Source organism: Leptodactylus fuscus, chromosome 1, assembly GCF_031893055.1.
Source record: "Leptodactylus fuscus isolate aLepFus1 chromosome 1, aLepFus1.hap2, whole genome shotgun sequence".
Taxonomy (NCBI): domain Eukaryota; kingdom Metazoa; phylum Chordata; class Amphibia; order Anura; family Leptodactylidae; genus Leptodactylus; species Leptodactylus fuscus.
Window position 1 is genome coordinate 213,076,104 of NC_134265.1, and position 12,086 is coordinate 213,088,189.

The 12,086-nt window shown below is 43.8% G+C and overlaps 1 protein-coding gene across 3 annotated transcripts in view; it reads left to right on the forward strand.

The window, feature by feature from the left end:
- The first annotated feature begins 638 nt into the window (after positions 1–638).
- HMG20B (high mobility group 20B) overlaps positions 639–12,086 on the forward strand; it is a 362,656-nt gene continuing 351,208 nt past the window's right edge. For all 3 annotated transcript variants that reach the window (XM_075283656.1, XM_075283657.1, XM_075283658.1), the window contains exon 1: positions 639–787. The gene's annotated coding sequence lies outside the window, so the exon portion shown is untranslated. The remainder of the gene's footprint in view (positions 788–12,086) is intronic.

The following is a 12,086-nucleotide window of genomic DNA, read 5'->3' on the forward strand; positions in this document are numbered from 1 at the left end:
GTGAGTGTCAGTGTGTGTGTTTTTTTTTTTTTTTTTTTTTTTTTTACGTGCAGATGAAGAGGGTCATTAACGTGGGGGTTGGAGATGGAGGAAGCCATTAAACTGGGGCATCTGGAGGGGGACATTAATTTCCCCCTCTAGTTGCCCCCAGTTTAAACTGGGGTAGCAGGAGAGGGACCTATACTGTGGGGACAATTGAAGGGGAACATTTTAATGTGGCGGCATATAATGTTAGGGAGACTATAGGAGCATTATACATTATCCTTCTTTCTGTCCCTTGAATGCTGGAAGGTTAGCTGATACCTATCCTGTATATAAGTCATCCGTATGAAAAATTGCTCTAGGGACATATGGACATATAGTACTACATCAAAAACTCTATTGACATATTTCTAGCTGTTCACAACATGTGATCATGTCCTTCTTTGTAGCCTTATTTCCGGCATTATCTGTTCCTTTAAGAAAACCCTTCCACTAGGATGAATCTGATTAATGATTGGAGAGTAAAAAGAAAAGCACAGCCTAACATGCTGTTTGTTTGAGCGACTGATTCCTCCACCAATCAGTCTGTGATCTTTTTCCACTCAAGTCTGTGTTTAATGGCTCCATCCTATCAACGTCTACCTTTACCTCATACTCGTATAATGAAAGGGAGAGCCCTCAGCATATCACATTTCAGGAACGGTGCAACGGGGCAGGCGTCTTAACCAATAATAGCTGAGAGACGGAGCTTATTAAAGCACGACTGCGAGACAAACGAGGCAAGAAGCAAAGTTTAATTCCAGAGGTGATGTAGTATTTTTGGCGAATGTTTGTTAGTGTGTGGTGGAGCAGCTTATACCTGGATAAGTGTGTTATTAGATTGGCAGTAGAAACGATCCGTATTTAATGACCAGCACAGATTACATCAGCTCCTGTACTCCATATTCCTATGGGCAGCTTTGGGTCCCTTGTTTGTGTAGTGTAGCTGGGTGTGCGTAGTGATGAAATCATGTGTGTGTTCACTTTTTTTTTTTTTTTTTATTCTTGTGTGTCTATATATACTCCCCCCACGCACACCTATCTACCTCTCCAGAAGATCACCCCTTTCACCCAAATTTTTCTTCCCATTATACTCTATCAAAGCTACCTCTTAACGTTTTGTGGATGTTGCGTTGTTGATGTCGAAACTAATTCTGCCCCTCATATGCAATCCTAGTTGGTCTATTTTGGCGTGAATACAGCAGGTGGTCCCTCATACTAAGTCAGATGGGAATAAACACACCGATTCACTCCCCCAATAATAACTAAATATGCATATAAATTGTAAATAAGACACTCAAACCATGAATTTGGGTAATATATGCTGTAATGTGTTTATTAAGGGGTTAAATAAAGTAGAATGATATGCTGAATTAAAATGGATAACTAATAAATAACGACTGAACCATAAATGACCACCAATTTATCAGACCTTATCTGTAAACCAGTCCCTCCAGTGTTAGCTGGGAGATTAAACTTCCTCATTAAGGCCTCGTTCAAATCTGTATTTGGTATTCCAAATGGAATACTGAAAGCATTAAAGGGGCTCTATCAGCAAAATCATGCTGGTAGAGCCCCACATATGCGTGAATAGCCTTTCAAAAGGCTATTCAGGCACCGTAAATGTTATATTTGCCATCTATCCAAAGAGAGGGTGGGTAGGTGCTGCTCCATTTTTGTCCACAGCAACTGCCAATCAGCTGTGGAGCGGGATCTCCTTTTAAATGGTTCTTCTTCCCGCCTTTGGCCAATCAGCTGGCAACCTTGCTGCTAGGCAGACTACGCAAGCCTTCTGAAACCTGTTTGTGCCAAGGGCACAGCTGACCTGAATTTGACAGTTACCGGTAAGAACCACTGAGTAGACACAGTATACCGTGTTTCCCCGAAAATAGGTAATCCCCCGAAAATAAGGCATGGGGGAGGTTTCTGTTTAATAGCCTAATATAAGGCACCCCCAAAAAATAAGGGAGCCTTCACACGGAGTAAATGCGCGTGTATTTTTGCAAAAATACACGCGCATTTACTCCGTGTGAAGGCTCCCTAATGCATCACTCAAAAACCATTGCAGCACAACACTGTGCGCGATGTTCTGTGTGCACAGGAAAGCCGGCGGCTGCCTCTGCTGTGATACTGTAGGTTGTATCTACTGTCCCTTCTGATGTAGGATATGCTGGGAGATGCCCGCTGTGCATATGCTGCGGGGAGTTGGCTCTCCCAGCTCATCCCGTAGCAGCCAGAACAGTGGTATCGCAGCAGCCGGCTTTTTTGTGCACATGGAACACGGTGCACAGCATTCAGCTGTAATGCCCACAAAGTGAGGCTCTCCTATATTTAGGCCGAGAATTTACCCGCTTCGCGACGGCTGACTGTATATAAACATCGACGCGGCTTGGGCTCTGTGCCGCGCCGACGTTTATAAACTGACCCTTTTAAAATGGGGATCGAGTCTCCCCAAGGGTCGGGAGCTCCGTGGATCCAGCGCTAATAGCTGCTGGGGTCCACGGAGACATGATCAAGACCTGATAGATTCAGGTCCCGATCATGTAGCAACCATGTCAGGGAATGTTTGTTGCAGTAACAAACTTTCCCTGACATGAGATGCCGCCCACAGATAAATGGTCCTGCGGGCGACATCGGGAGCAAGGTGTTAGCTATATGTTATATCTAACACCGTGCTCTACCGTGTTTCCCCGAAAATAGGACGTACCCCGAAGGTAAGACATGGCAGACATTTTGCTGCCTTGCCTAATATAAGGCGCTCCCCCGAAAGTAAGACATATTGAATAGAAATGAATGGAAGTAGCCAGCAAGCGGGGGGGGGGGGGGGGGGGGGGTTAATCTGTGTGCCGGGCGCTTCCATTCATTTCTATGGAAGTGTGTGTGTGTGTGGGCACCGACCGGAGGCATTAGCGCTGGATGTCTGCTGACACCAGCAAACACCAGGCGGCTATGGCGGCTGCCGGGTGTTTAACTATGGTGGCCACCCGGGAGTCGGGCGTCCGCCATAGTCGCCTGGTGTCTGCTGGTGTCGGCAGACATCCAGCGCTAATGCCTCCGGTCGGTGCCCACACCGACCGTGGGCATTAACCCTTCTGGCGCCGGTGATCGCCGGCACCTGGAGCATGCTCCAGAGCCAACGTCACGTTGGCATGATAGCCGGGAGCCTTGTAAAGGCTCCCCGGCCTGTCTGCAGTGCTTTTCTTTTGCAGGCTGCTCTATGCAGCCTGCAAAAGAAATGACGATTTTTTTTTTTGCAATTGCAAAGGTCTGATCATTAATGCAATGCATTGCATTAGTCATTAGACCTTTGCAATTGCATTGCAAAAAATCGTCATTTCTTTTGAAGGCAGGTTGCCTGTCTGTAATGTATTACAGGGGGTTAATAAATGGAAAAAAAAAAATATATATATATTAAAAAAAAATAAATAAATAAAAGTATTAAATTCAAATCAACCCATTTCCCTAGAACACATATAAAAGTATGTAAATATTGTGAAACACATACCGTACATATTAGGTATCCCTGTGTCCAAAATCGCCTGCTCTACAAATTTATAAAAATATTTTTATACTGTACAGTATTTAATAAATGTTAATTTTTATATTTAGCAATATATGTGAATTCTTCTTTGAAAAAAATAAGCCACCCCCTGAAAATAAGACATGGCATATCTTTGGGAGCAAAAATTAATATAAGACAGTCTTATTTTCGGGGAAACAGGGTACATACTCCGATCGAAGCTTGTCTCTGATCGGAGTTTAACCCCTTCAGTTCCGTGATCAAACATGATTACGGAACTGAAGCGGTTCCGCAATGTTATCGGCACCCCCCGAGGCGAGATCGGGGGGTGCCGATATGTAAAATATGCACCCTGGGGTCTGACCAGTGACCCCAGACTGCATCAGCCCCCCGTTACCTGGTTAATCTTGCCCGGGTAGTAAGGAAGTCAAGTGATGCGTCTACATCGCTTGACTTCCTGTTACAGACTGGAGACACGTGCAGCCTGTGTCTCCAGCCTGTAACCTTGATTCAGCAGTGAAATCATTGCTGAATCAAGTGTTCTAAAAGGGACACATAAAAAAAAAAAAAAAAAAAAAAAGTGAAAACTAAATGAAGTGTTTGAAAAATATTAATAAAGTTATGAAGCCCCAACAATTCCTTTTTATTCTATATAAAATGAATTATATAAAAAAACGCTAAAAATTAATAAAAACAATGCATATTTGGTATCCTCATATCCGTAACATTCTGTACAATAAAACAGAAACAATATTTAATGTACATGGTGAATGTCGGGAAAAAAAAAATGGAAAAAACCCGTAGTAGTCATTTTTCGCCATCTCACCTAAGAAAATATGCTATAAAAGGTGATCATAAAGTCATATGTACTAGTCTCTCTGTTCATTATATTTTAGTTAATGTCTTTTTCTGTATCATTATACTTGTAATCTTTTGTGCTATATTATGCGTTTTGTATGTAAAATTGAGAAAACTTGTTCAAAATAAAGAATATATAACAAAAAAAAAAAAATATCATACAGTCCTATGAAAAAGTTTGGGCACCCCTATTAATCTTAATCATTTTTAGTTCTAAATATTTTGGTGTTTGCAACAGCCATTTCAGTTTGATATATCTAATAACTGATGGACACAGTAATACTTCAGGATTGAAATGAGGTTTATTGTACTAACAGAAAATGCGCAATATGCATTAAACCAAAATTTGACCGGTGCAAAAATATGGGCACCTCAACAGAAAAGTGACATTAATATTTAGTACATCCTCCTTTTGCAAAGATAACAGCCCCTAGTTGCTTCCTGTAGCTTTTAATCAGTTCCTGGATGAAGGTATTTTGGACCATTTCTTTCTACAAAACAATTCAAGTTCAGTTAAGTTTGATGGTCGCCGAACATGGACAGCCCGCTCTCAAATGATCTGAAAACAAAGATTGTTCAACATAGTTGTTCAGGGGAAGGATACAAAAAGTTGTCTCAGAGATTTAACCTGTCAGTTTCCACTGTGAGGAACATAGTAAGGAAATGGAAGACCACAGGGACAGTTCTTGTTAAGCCCAGAAGTGGCAGGCCAAGAAAAATATCAGAAAGGCAGAGAAGAAGAATGGTGAGAACAGTCAAGGACAATCCACAGACCACCTCCAAAGAGCTGCAGCATCATCTTGCTGCAGATGGTGTCACTGTGCATCAGTCAGCAATACAGCGCACTTTGCACAAGGAGAAGCTGTATGGGAGAGTGATGAGAAAGAAGCCGTTTCTGCACGTACGCCACAAATAGAGTTGCCTGAGGTATGCAAAAGCACATTTGGAGAAGCCAACTTCATTTTGGAAACAAAGATTGAGTTGTTTGGTTATAAAAAAAGGCGTTATGCATGGCGTCCAAAAAGAAACAGCATTCCAAGAAAAACACTTGCTACCCACTGTAAAATTTGGTGGAGGTTTCATCATGCTTTGGGGCTGTGTAGCCAATGCCGGCATCGGGAATCTTGTTAAAGTTGAGGGTCGCATGGATTCCACTCAGTATCAGCAGATTCTTGAGAATAATGTTCAAGAATCAGTGACGAAGTTGAAGTTACGCCGGGGATGGATATTTCAGCAAGACAATGATCCAAAACACTGCTCTAAATCAACTCCGGCATTCATGCAGAGGAACAATTACAATGTTCTGGAATGGCCATCCCAGTCCCCAGACCTGAATATCATTGAACATCTGTGGGATGATTTGAAGCGGGCTGTCCATGCTCGGCGACCATCTAACTTAACTGAACTTGAATTGTTTGTCCAAAATACCTTTATCCAGGAACTGATTAAAAGCTACAGGAAGCGACTAGAGGCTGTTATCTTTGCAAAAGGAGGATGTACTAAATATTAATGTCACTTTTCTGTTGAGGTGCCCATACTTTTGCACCGGTCAAATTTTGGTTTAATGCATATTGCACATTTTCTGTTAGTACAATAAACCTCATTTCAATCCTGAAGTATTACTGTGTCCATCTGTTATTAGATAGATCAAACTGAAATGGCTGTTGCAAATACCAAAATATTTAGAACTAAAAATGATTAAGATTAATAGGGGTGCCCAAACTTTTTCATAGGACTGTATGTACCCTACAACAGTACCAATAAAAAGCACAGGTTGTCACGCAAAAAATGAGCCCTCAACCAACACTGTCAACGAAAAAATAAAAATGTTATGCCTCTCAGAAGATGGCGATGCAAAAATCACTGATTTATGTCCCCAAATGTCTTTTTGTTCTGCATAATTAGTATCGCATAAAAAAAATAAATGAGGTATCACCGTAACCGTACCGACCCGCAGAATAAAGGTCACATATTACTTATAAGGTATGCTGCATGGCGAAAAATTTACAAGGTAAAACGCAATGCCAAAATTGATTTTATTTTTTTAAATCCAGCAAAAAAAAGTTAATAAAATGTATTCAATAAATTGTAGGCACCCAAAAATGGTGTCATTACAAAATGCATCTCATCCCACAAACAAAGCCCTTATATGGCCACGTCACCAGGAAAATATAGAAAATATAGCATCTAGTAATGTGAAGACAAAAACCCGCAAAATCGCCAAATCATTAGAACACAACTGGCTGCGGCAGGAAGGGAATATATAAGCGGATATCAGCGGACACTCCAGATTTACAGCTTATGAGGGAACAGACACCAGAAATGACCCCCCAAAGTGACCTCCAGAGTGACTCCCCCAATCATAGGAGCTACTGGGACATAGTAAGGAATGTGGTGTCTGCAATGTCCCCCGTACAGTTCGCAAAGCCCTCTTTGCCATCCGCTGTGCAGTCACGTCTGGGATACTAATACTCACTACACCCCCTGATAAATTCTTTGAGGGGTGCAGTTTTCAAAATGGGGTCACTCCTTTGGGGAATCCACTTTTCGGGTACCTTTACAGGCTCTACAAACATGACATGGCGTCCAGATACCAAACATCTGAATCTGCACTCCAAAAGCCGCATAGCGCTCCTTCCCTTCTGAGCTCTGCTGTGTACCCAAGCAGCAGTTTACACCTACATATATAATCTTTTACCCCTCAGGATGGCCCCTTAATAGTTTTAGGAGTGCAGGTCTCTGACAACACAAAGTGGGAGCAATGTATTGGGCACCGAAATGGCAGATTTCTTTATAAATTTCAATTTTCATTTTGTACATTAATTTTTGGGAAGCGTTTTTAGGCTGAAAATGATAATACGCCTTGATACATTCCTTGATGGGTGTAGTTTTTAAAATGGGCTCACTTTTGAGGGGTTTACATTATATTGATACTTTAGGGGCTCAGCTGATGCAACATGGCACCAGCAACATCTGCCCTCCAAAAGCCAAATAGCGCTCTTTCCATTCTGAGCCCCACCCTGTCCCCATACAGCAGGTTATGGCCACATATGGGGTATTGCTGTGTTCAGTAGAAATTGTGTAATAAACTGTGGGGGGCTTTTTCTCTTTTAACCCCTTGTGAAAATAAAAACTTTGGAGATAAAGGGACATTTTAGTAATTTTTAACCAACACATCCCAAGGTTAGTAAAATCTGTGAAACGGCTATAGGGTCAAAATACTCTCTATACCTCTCAATGAATACCTTACAGGGTTTATAAAATGGTGTCATTTATTGGGGTTTTCAATTGCTTTGGTAACTCAAATCTTGTTTGAATGTGCAATGGGCCTGAACATTTTGAAGCAAAAATTGTGTCTTGAAATCCAGTTGGTGTTCCCTTCTTTTTGGGCCCTAACGTGCGTCCATACATAGGATTAAGGCCACAAAGTTTACATTTTTGAACACAGGAGAAATGGGGTCCTCTATTTTGGGGTGTTTTTATTCATTTTCATGCGTTATGGGGGGAAAAAACTGCATTTAAATGACACTTGTGTAAAAAAATATTAAAATTTTTTTGTTTGATGCAAAACCTATGGAGTCAAAATACTCACTATACCCCTCAATGAATAACTCAAGGGGTCTAGTTTCTAATATGGGGTCACAATTTGGAGGTTTCTACTATTTGGGCACCTTGAGGGCTCTGCAAATGGGACATAATGCCTGGTAATGATTCCAGCAAAATCTGGCCTCCAAAACCCAATTAGCGCTCTTTCCATTCTGAGTGCTGCCATGTATCCGTATATCAGTATACCAGAACATATGGGGTATTGTTGCATTCAGTAGAAATTGTGTAGCAAAATTGTGGGTTGAAATTTCTCCTTTACCTCCTTTTGAAGATGAAAAATTGGGGGCTAAAATGACATTATATCAGCAAAAAAAAAATAATTTTAAATGTTCGTGTCTCAATGGTAAAAAAATCTGTGAAACACCCGTAGGGTCAAAGTGCTCACTATAGCCCTGGATACATTCCTTGAGGGGTCTAGTTTTCAAAATGGTGTCATTTGGGTGGGGGGGGGGTCCACTGTTCTGGCACTTCAGGGGCTCTGCAAATGCGACATGGTGCCTGAAACAGATTCCAGCAAAGTCTGCCCTCCAAAATCCCAATAGCGCTCTTTCTGTTCTGGACCCTACAGTGTGCCCATACATCGGGTGCCCAATACGTCGATCTCGATCTACCGGTCGATCGCAAAGGATGTATGGGTCGATCGCGGGATGCAGCCGGGGATCCCCGGTGTCTGCTTGTTCACAGTGCAGGCTGAGAATCGACTCATTGCGTCGGGAGCTCTGTGGACCCAGCACTAATAGGGGTCCACGGAGACATGATCAGGTCCCAATCATGTAGCAGCCATGTCAGGGAAAGTTTGTTACAGAACGTGTAGCGTATCAAACTTTCCCTGACATCAGATGCCGCCCGCAGGTAAATGGTCCTGCGGGCGGCATCGGTAGCAGGTGTTAGCTATATGTTATAGCTAACACTGTGCCCTATATTCTCCGATCGAAACTTGTCTCTGATCGGAGTTTAACCCCTTCAGTTCCGTGATCAAACATGATCACGGAACTGAAGCGGTTCTGCGATATTATCGGCACCTCCCGCGGTGAGATCGGGGAAGGGGGGGGGGGGGCGGTTGATATGTAAAATATGCACCCTGGGGTCTGACCAGTGACCCCAGGCTGACTGAGCCCCCCCCCCCCCCCCCCCCCCCCCCGTTACCTGGTTGATCCTACCGGGTACTAAGGAAGTCAAGCGATGCGTCTACATCGCTTGACTTCCTGTTAGAGACTGGAGATTCGTGCAGCCTGTGTCTCAAGCCTGTAACATTGATTCAGCAGTGAAATCATTGCTGAATCAAGTGTCCTAAATGGGACACACAAAAAAAGTTTAAAATAAATAGTGTTTGAAAAAAATGAATAAAGTTATAAAGCCCCCCCAAATTCCCCTTTTTTCTATAGAAAATTAATCTATATTAAAAAAAAACCTAAAAAAGTGAATTTTGGAAGGTCTTACCATATCACACACATACACAATGACAGTTCAGGGTGGGTACTGTTGGATTTCTCATTGCCTATTCCATCTGTGGTTGTCAGGGGCAATGTGATTTAAAGGGGTGCTTGTTAATGTTTGTTGAGCTTAAATTTGGGTTGGTGTCCATCCATTTGGGGAAGAAAGAAGGTTTCCAGGTATTTTCCCACTTTGATAGAGGGTTTTTTGAGTGTGGAAATGCCCCCAGGCATGCTTCCCCTGCTGTCCCAGTTCCATTGCAGAGGTGTTATTTGCTGAAGTGTCATAGTGGACTTGGTAACCCTTCTGAGTCGAATGGTGGGATCCCTTGAAATGAAGCATTTTCCCCCGTAGACTATAATGGGGTTCGATATTCGTTCGAATAGTCGAATATTGAGCGGCTATTCGAAACGAATAACGAACATTGAATAGTTTACAACAATTTTTAAGAACATTTCCAAAACCCATTTTTCTAGGGCTTAATACAGTTATGAAGGGGTTTTGAAAGCCCCCTGTATTAGAAACCCCATTTTTAAAACTGCACCCCTTAAATAGGTCATAACAACATTTACCAAGTATTTCAACACTATGCATGTTTAACATGAATGAAGACAAAATGGAGGTGAAATTTAAATGTTTCACTTTCTTTTACTAATACATACCTCCCAACTTTTGAAGAACCGAAAGAGGGACAAAATGTGCGGCGTGCAAATTTAGCCCCACCCACTTTTGTGTTGACTCCACCCACTCGTTAATTTTTCATGTGCCCGCACACAGTATAATCCTCCTACAGTCACCTGTAAATTATATGTCCCCCCTCTATCTCTCCCCCAGTTTCATATACACCCTTCATCTGCCCCCAGTTTCATGTCCCTCTTCCATCTCTGCTCCCAGATTCATGTCCTCTCCATCTCTGCTCCCAGATTCATGTCCTCTCCATCTCTGCTCCCAGATTCATGTCCTCTCCATCTCTGCCCCCAGATTCATGTCCTCTCCATCTCTGCCCCCAGATTCATGTCCTCTCCATCTCTGCCCCCAGATTCATGTCCTCTCCATCTCTGCCCCCAGATTCATGTCCTCTCCATCTCTGCCCCCAGATTCATGTCCTCTCCATCTCTGCCCCCAGATTCATGTCCTCTCCATCTCTGCCCCCAGATTCATGTCCTCTCCATCTCTGCCCCCAGATTCATGTCCTCTCCATCTCTGCCCCCAGATTCATGTCCTCTCCATCTCTGCCCCCAGATTCATGTCCTCTCCATCTCTGCCCCCAGATTCATGTCCTCTCCATCTCTGCCCCCAGATTCATGTCCTCTCCATCTCTGCCCCCAGATTCATGTCCTCTCCATCTCTGCCCCCAGATTCATGTCCTCTCCATCTCTGCCCCCAGATTCATGTCCTCTCCATCTCTGCCCCCAGATTCATGTCCTCTCCATCTCTGCCCCCAGATTCATGTCCTCTCCATCTCTGCCCCCAGATTCATGTCCTCTCCATCTCTGCCCCCAGATTCATGTCCTCTCCATCTCTGCCCCCAGATTCATGTCCTCTCCATCTCTGCCCCCAGATTCATGTCCTCTCCATCTCTGCCCCCAGATTCCTGTCCCCACCATCTCTGCCCCCAGATTCCTGTCCCCACCATCTCTGCCCCCAGATTCCTGTCCCCACCATCTCTGCCCCCAGATTCATGTCCCTCCATCTCTGCCTCCAGTGTCATGCCGTCCTCTCCATCTCTGCCCCCAGTGTCACGTTCCACCTCCACATTAAACTTACCTTCTCCTCCGCTCCCTCGCCGCTCTCTGCCCGCCTCTCTCGCTGACACATGCGGCTGAAGGAAGGAGCTGACACAGGTCAGCTCCTCGCTTCGCCGCTGCCCGCCTCTCTCCCTGACACATGCGGCTGAAGCTGCTCGCGTGCTCGCTTCGCCGCTGCGTCTCTCTCTCGCTGACACATGCGGCTGAAGTGAGGAGCTGACCTGTGTCAGCTCCTTGCTTCAGCCGCATATGTGTTCAACTCAGATCTGCGTCCTCTGGACGCAGATCTAAGTTGAAATCGGGACATACCTCCCTCCAACCGGGACCGCAGGACATGTCACCCAAATCGTGACTGTCCCGCGGAAATCGGGACGATTGGGAGGTATGCTAATATGTTCATATAGCCCTAATATTCACCAGGTTTTAAAGGAGAAAATGCATCCCACAATTCGTTCTCCCGTTTAGATAAGTACCCCCAATGTGAATGTAAAAAGATATATAGGCACACAGCGAGAAGCTGAAGGGAAGGAGCGCCAATGATCTTTTGGAGGGCAGATCTTGCTGTGATCAGTTTCAGACACCATGTCGCATTTACAAAGCCATTGAGGTGCCAAAACAGTGGAAACCTCTAGAAAGTGACCCCATTTGGTAACTAGACCCTTCAAGGGATATAGTGGGGGGGAAGGGGAGGAGGAGGGGATAAGTGCATGGGAGCGAGCCTGTGTTTTATTTTCACTCAAAAAAGGTAGTGCAGCAACAAAACGAAAAAATACAAAAATAAATACCTGCGCGGCTAGGCTCTAACTGAACATGGAATAGAACAAACAATCCGGTCTGTCAGCAACATGTATGGATGGAAAATGTCCTTTTATTGGAAAAAGCAGTACACCACGTATCGG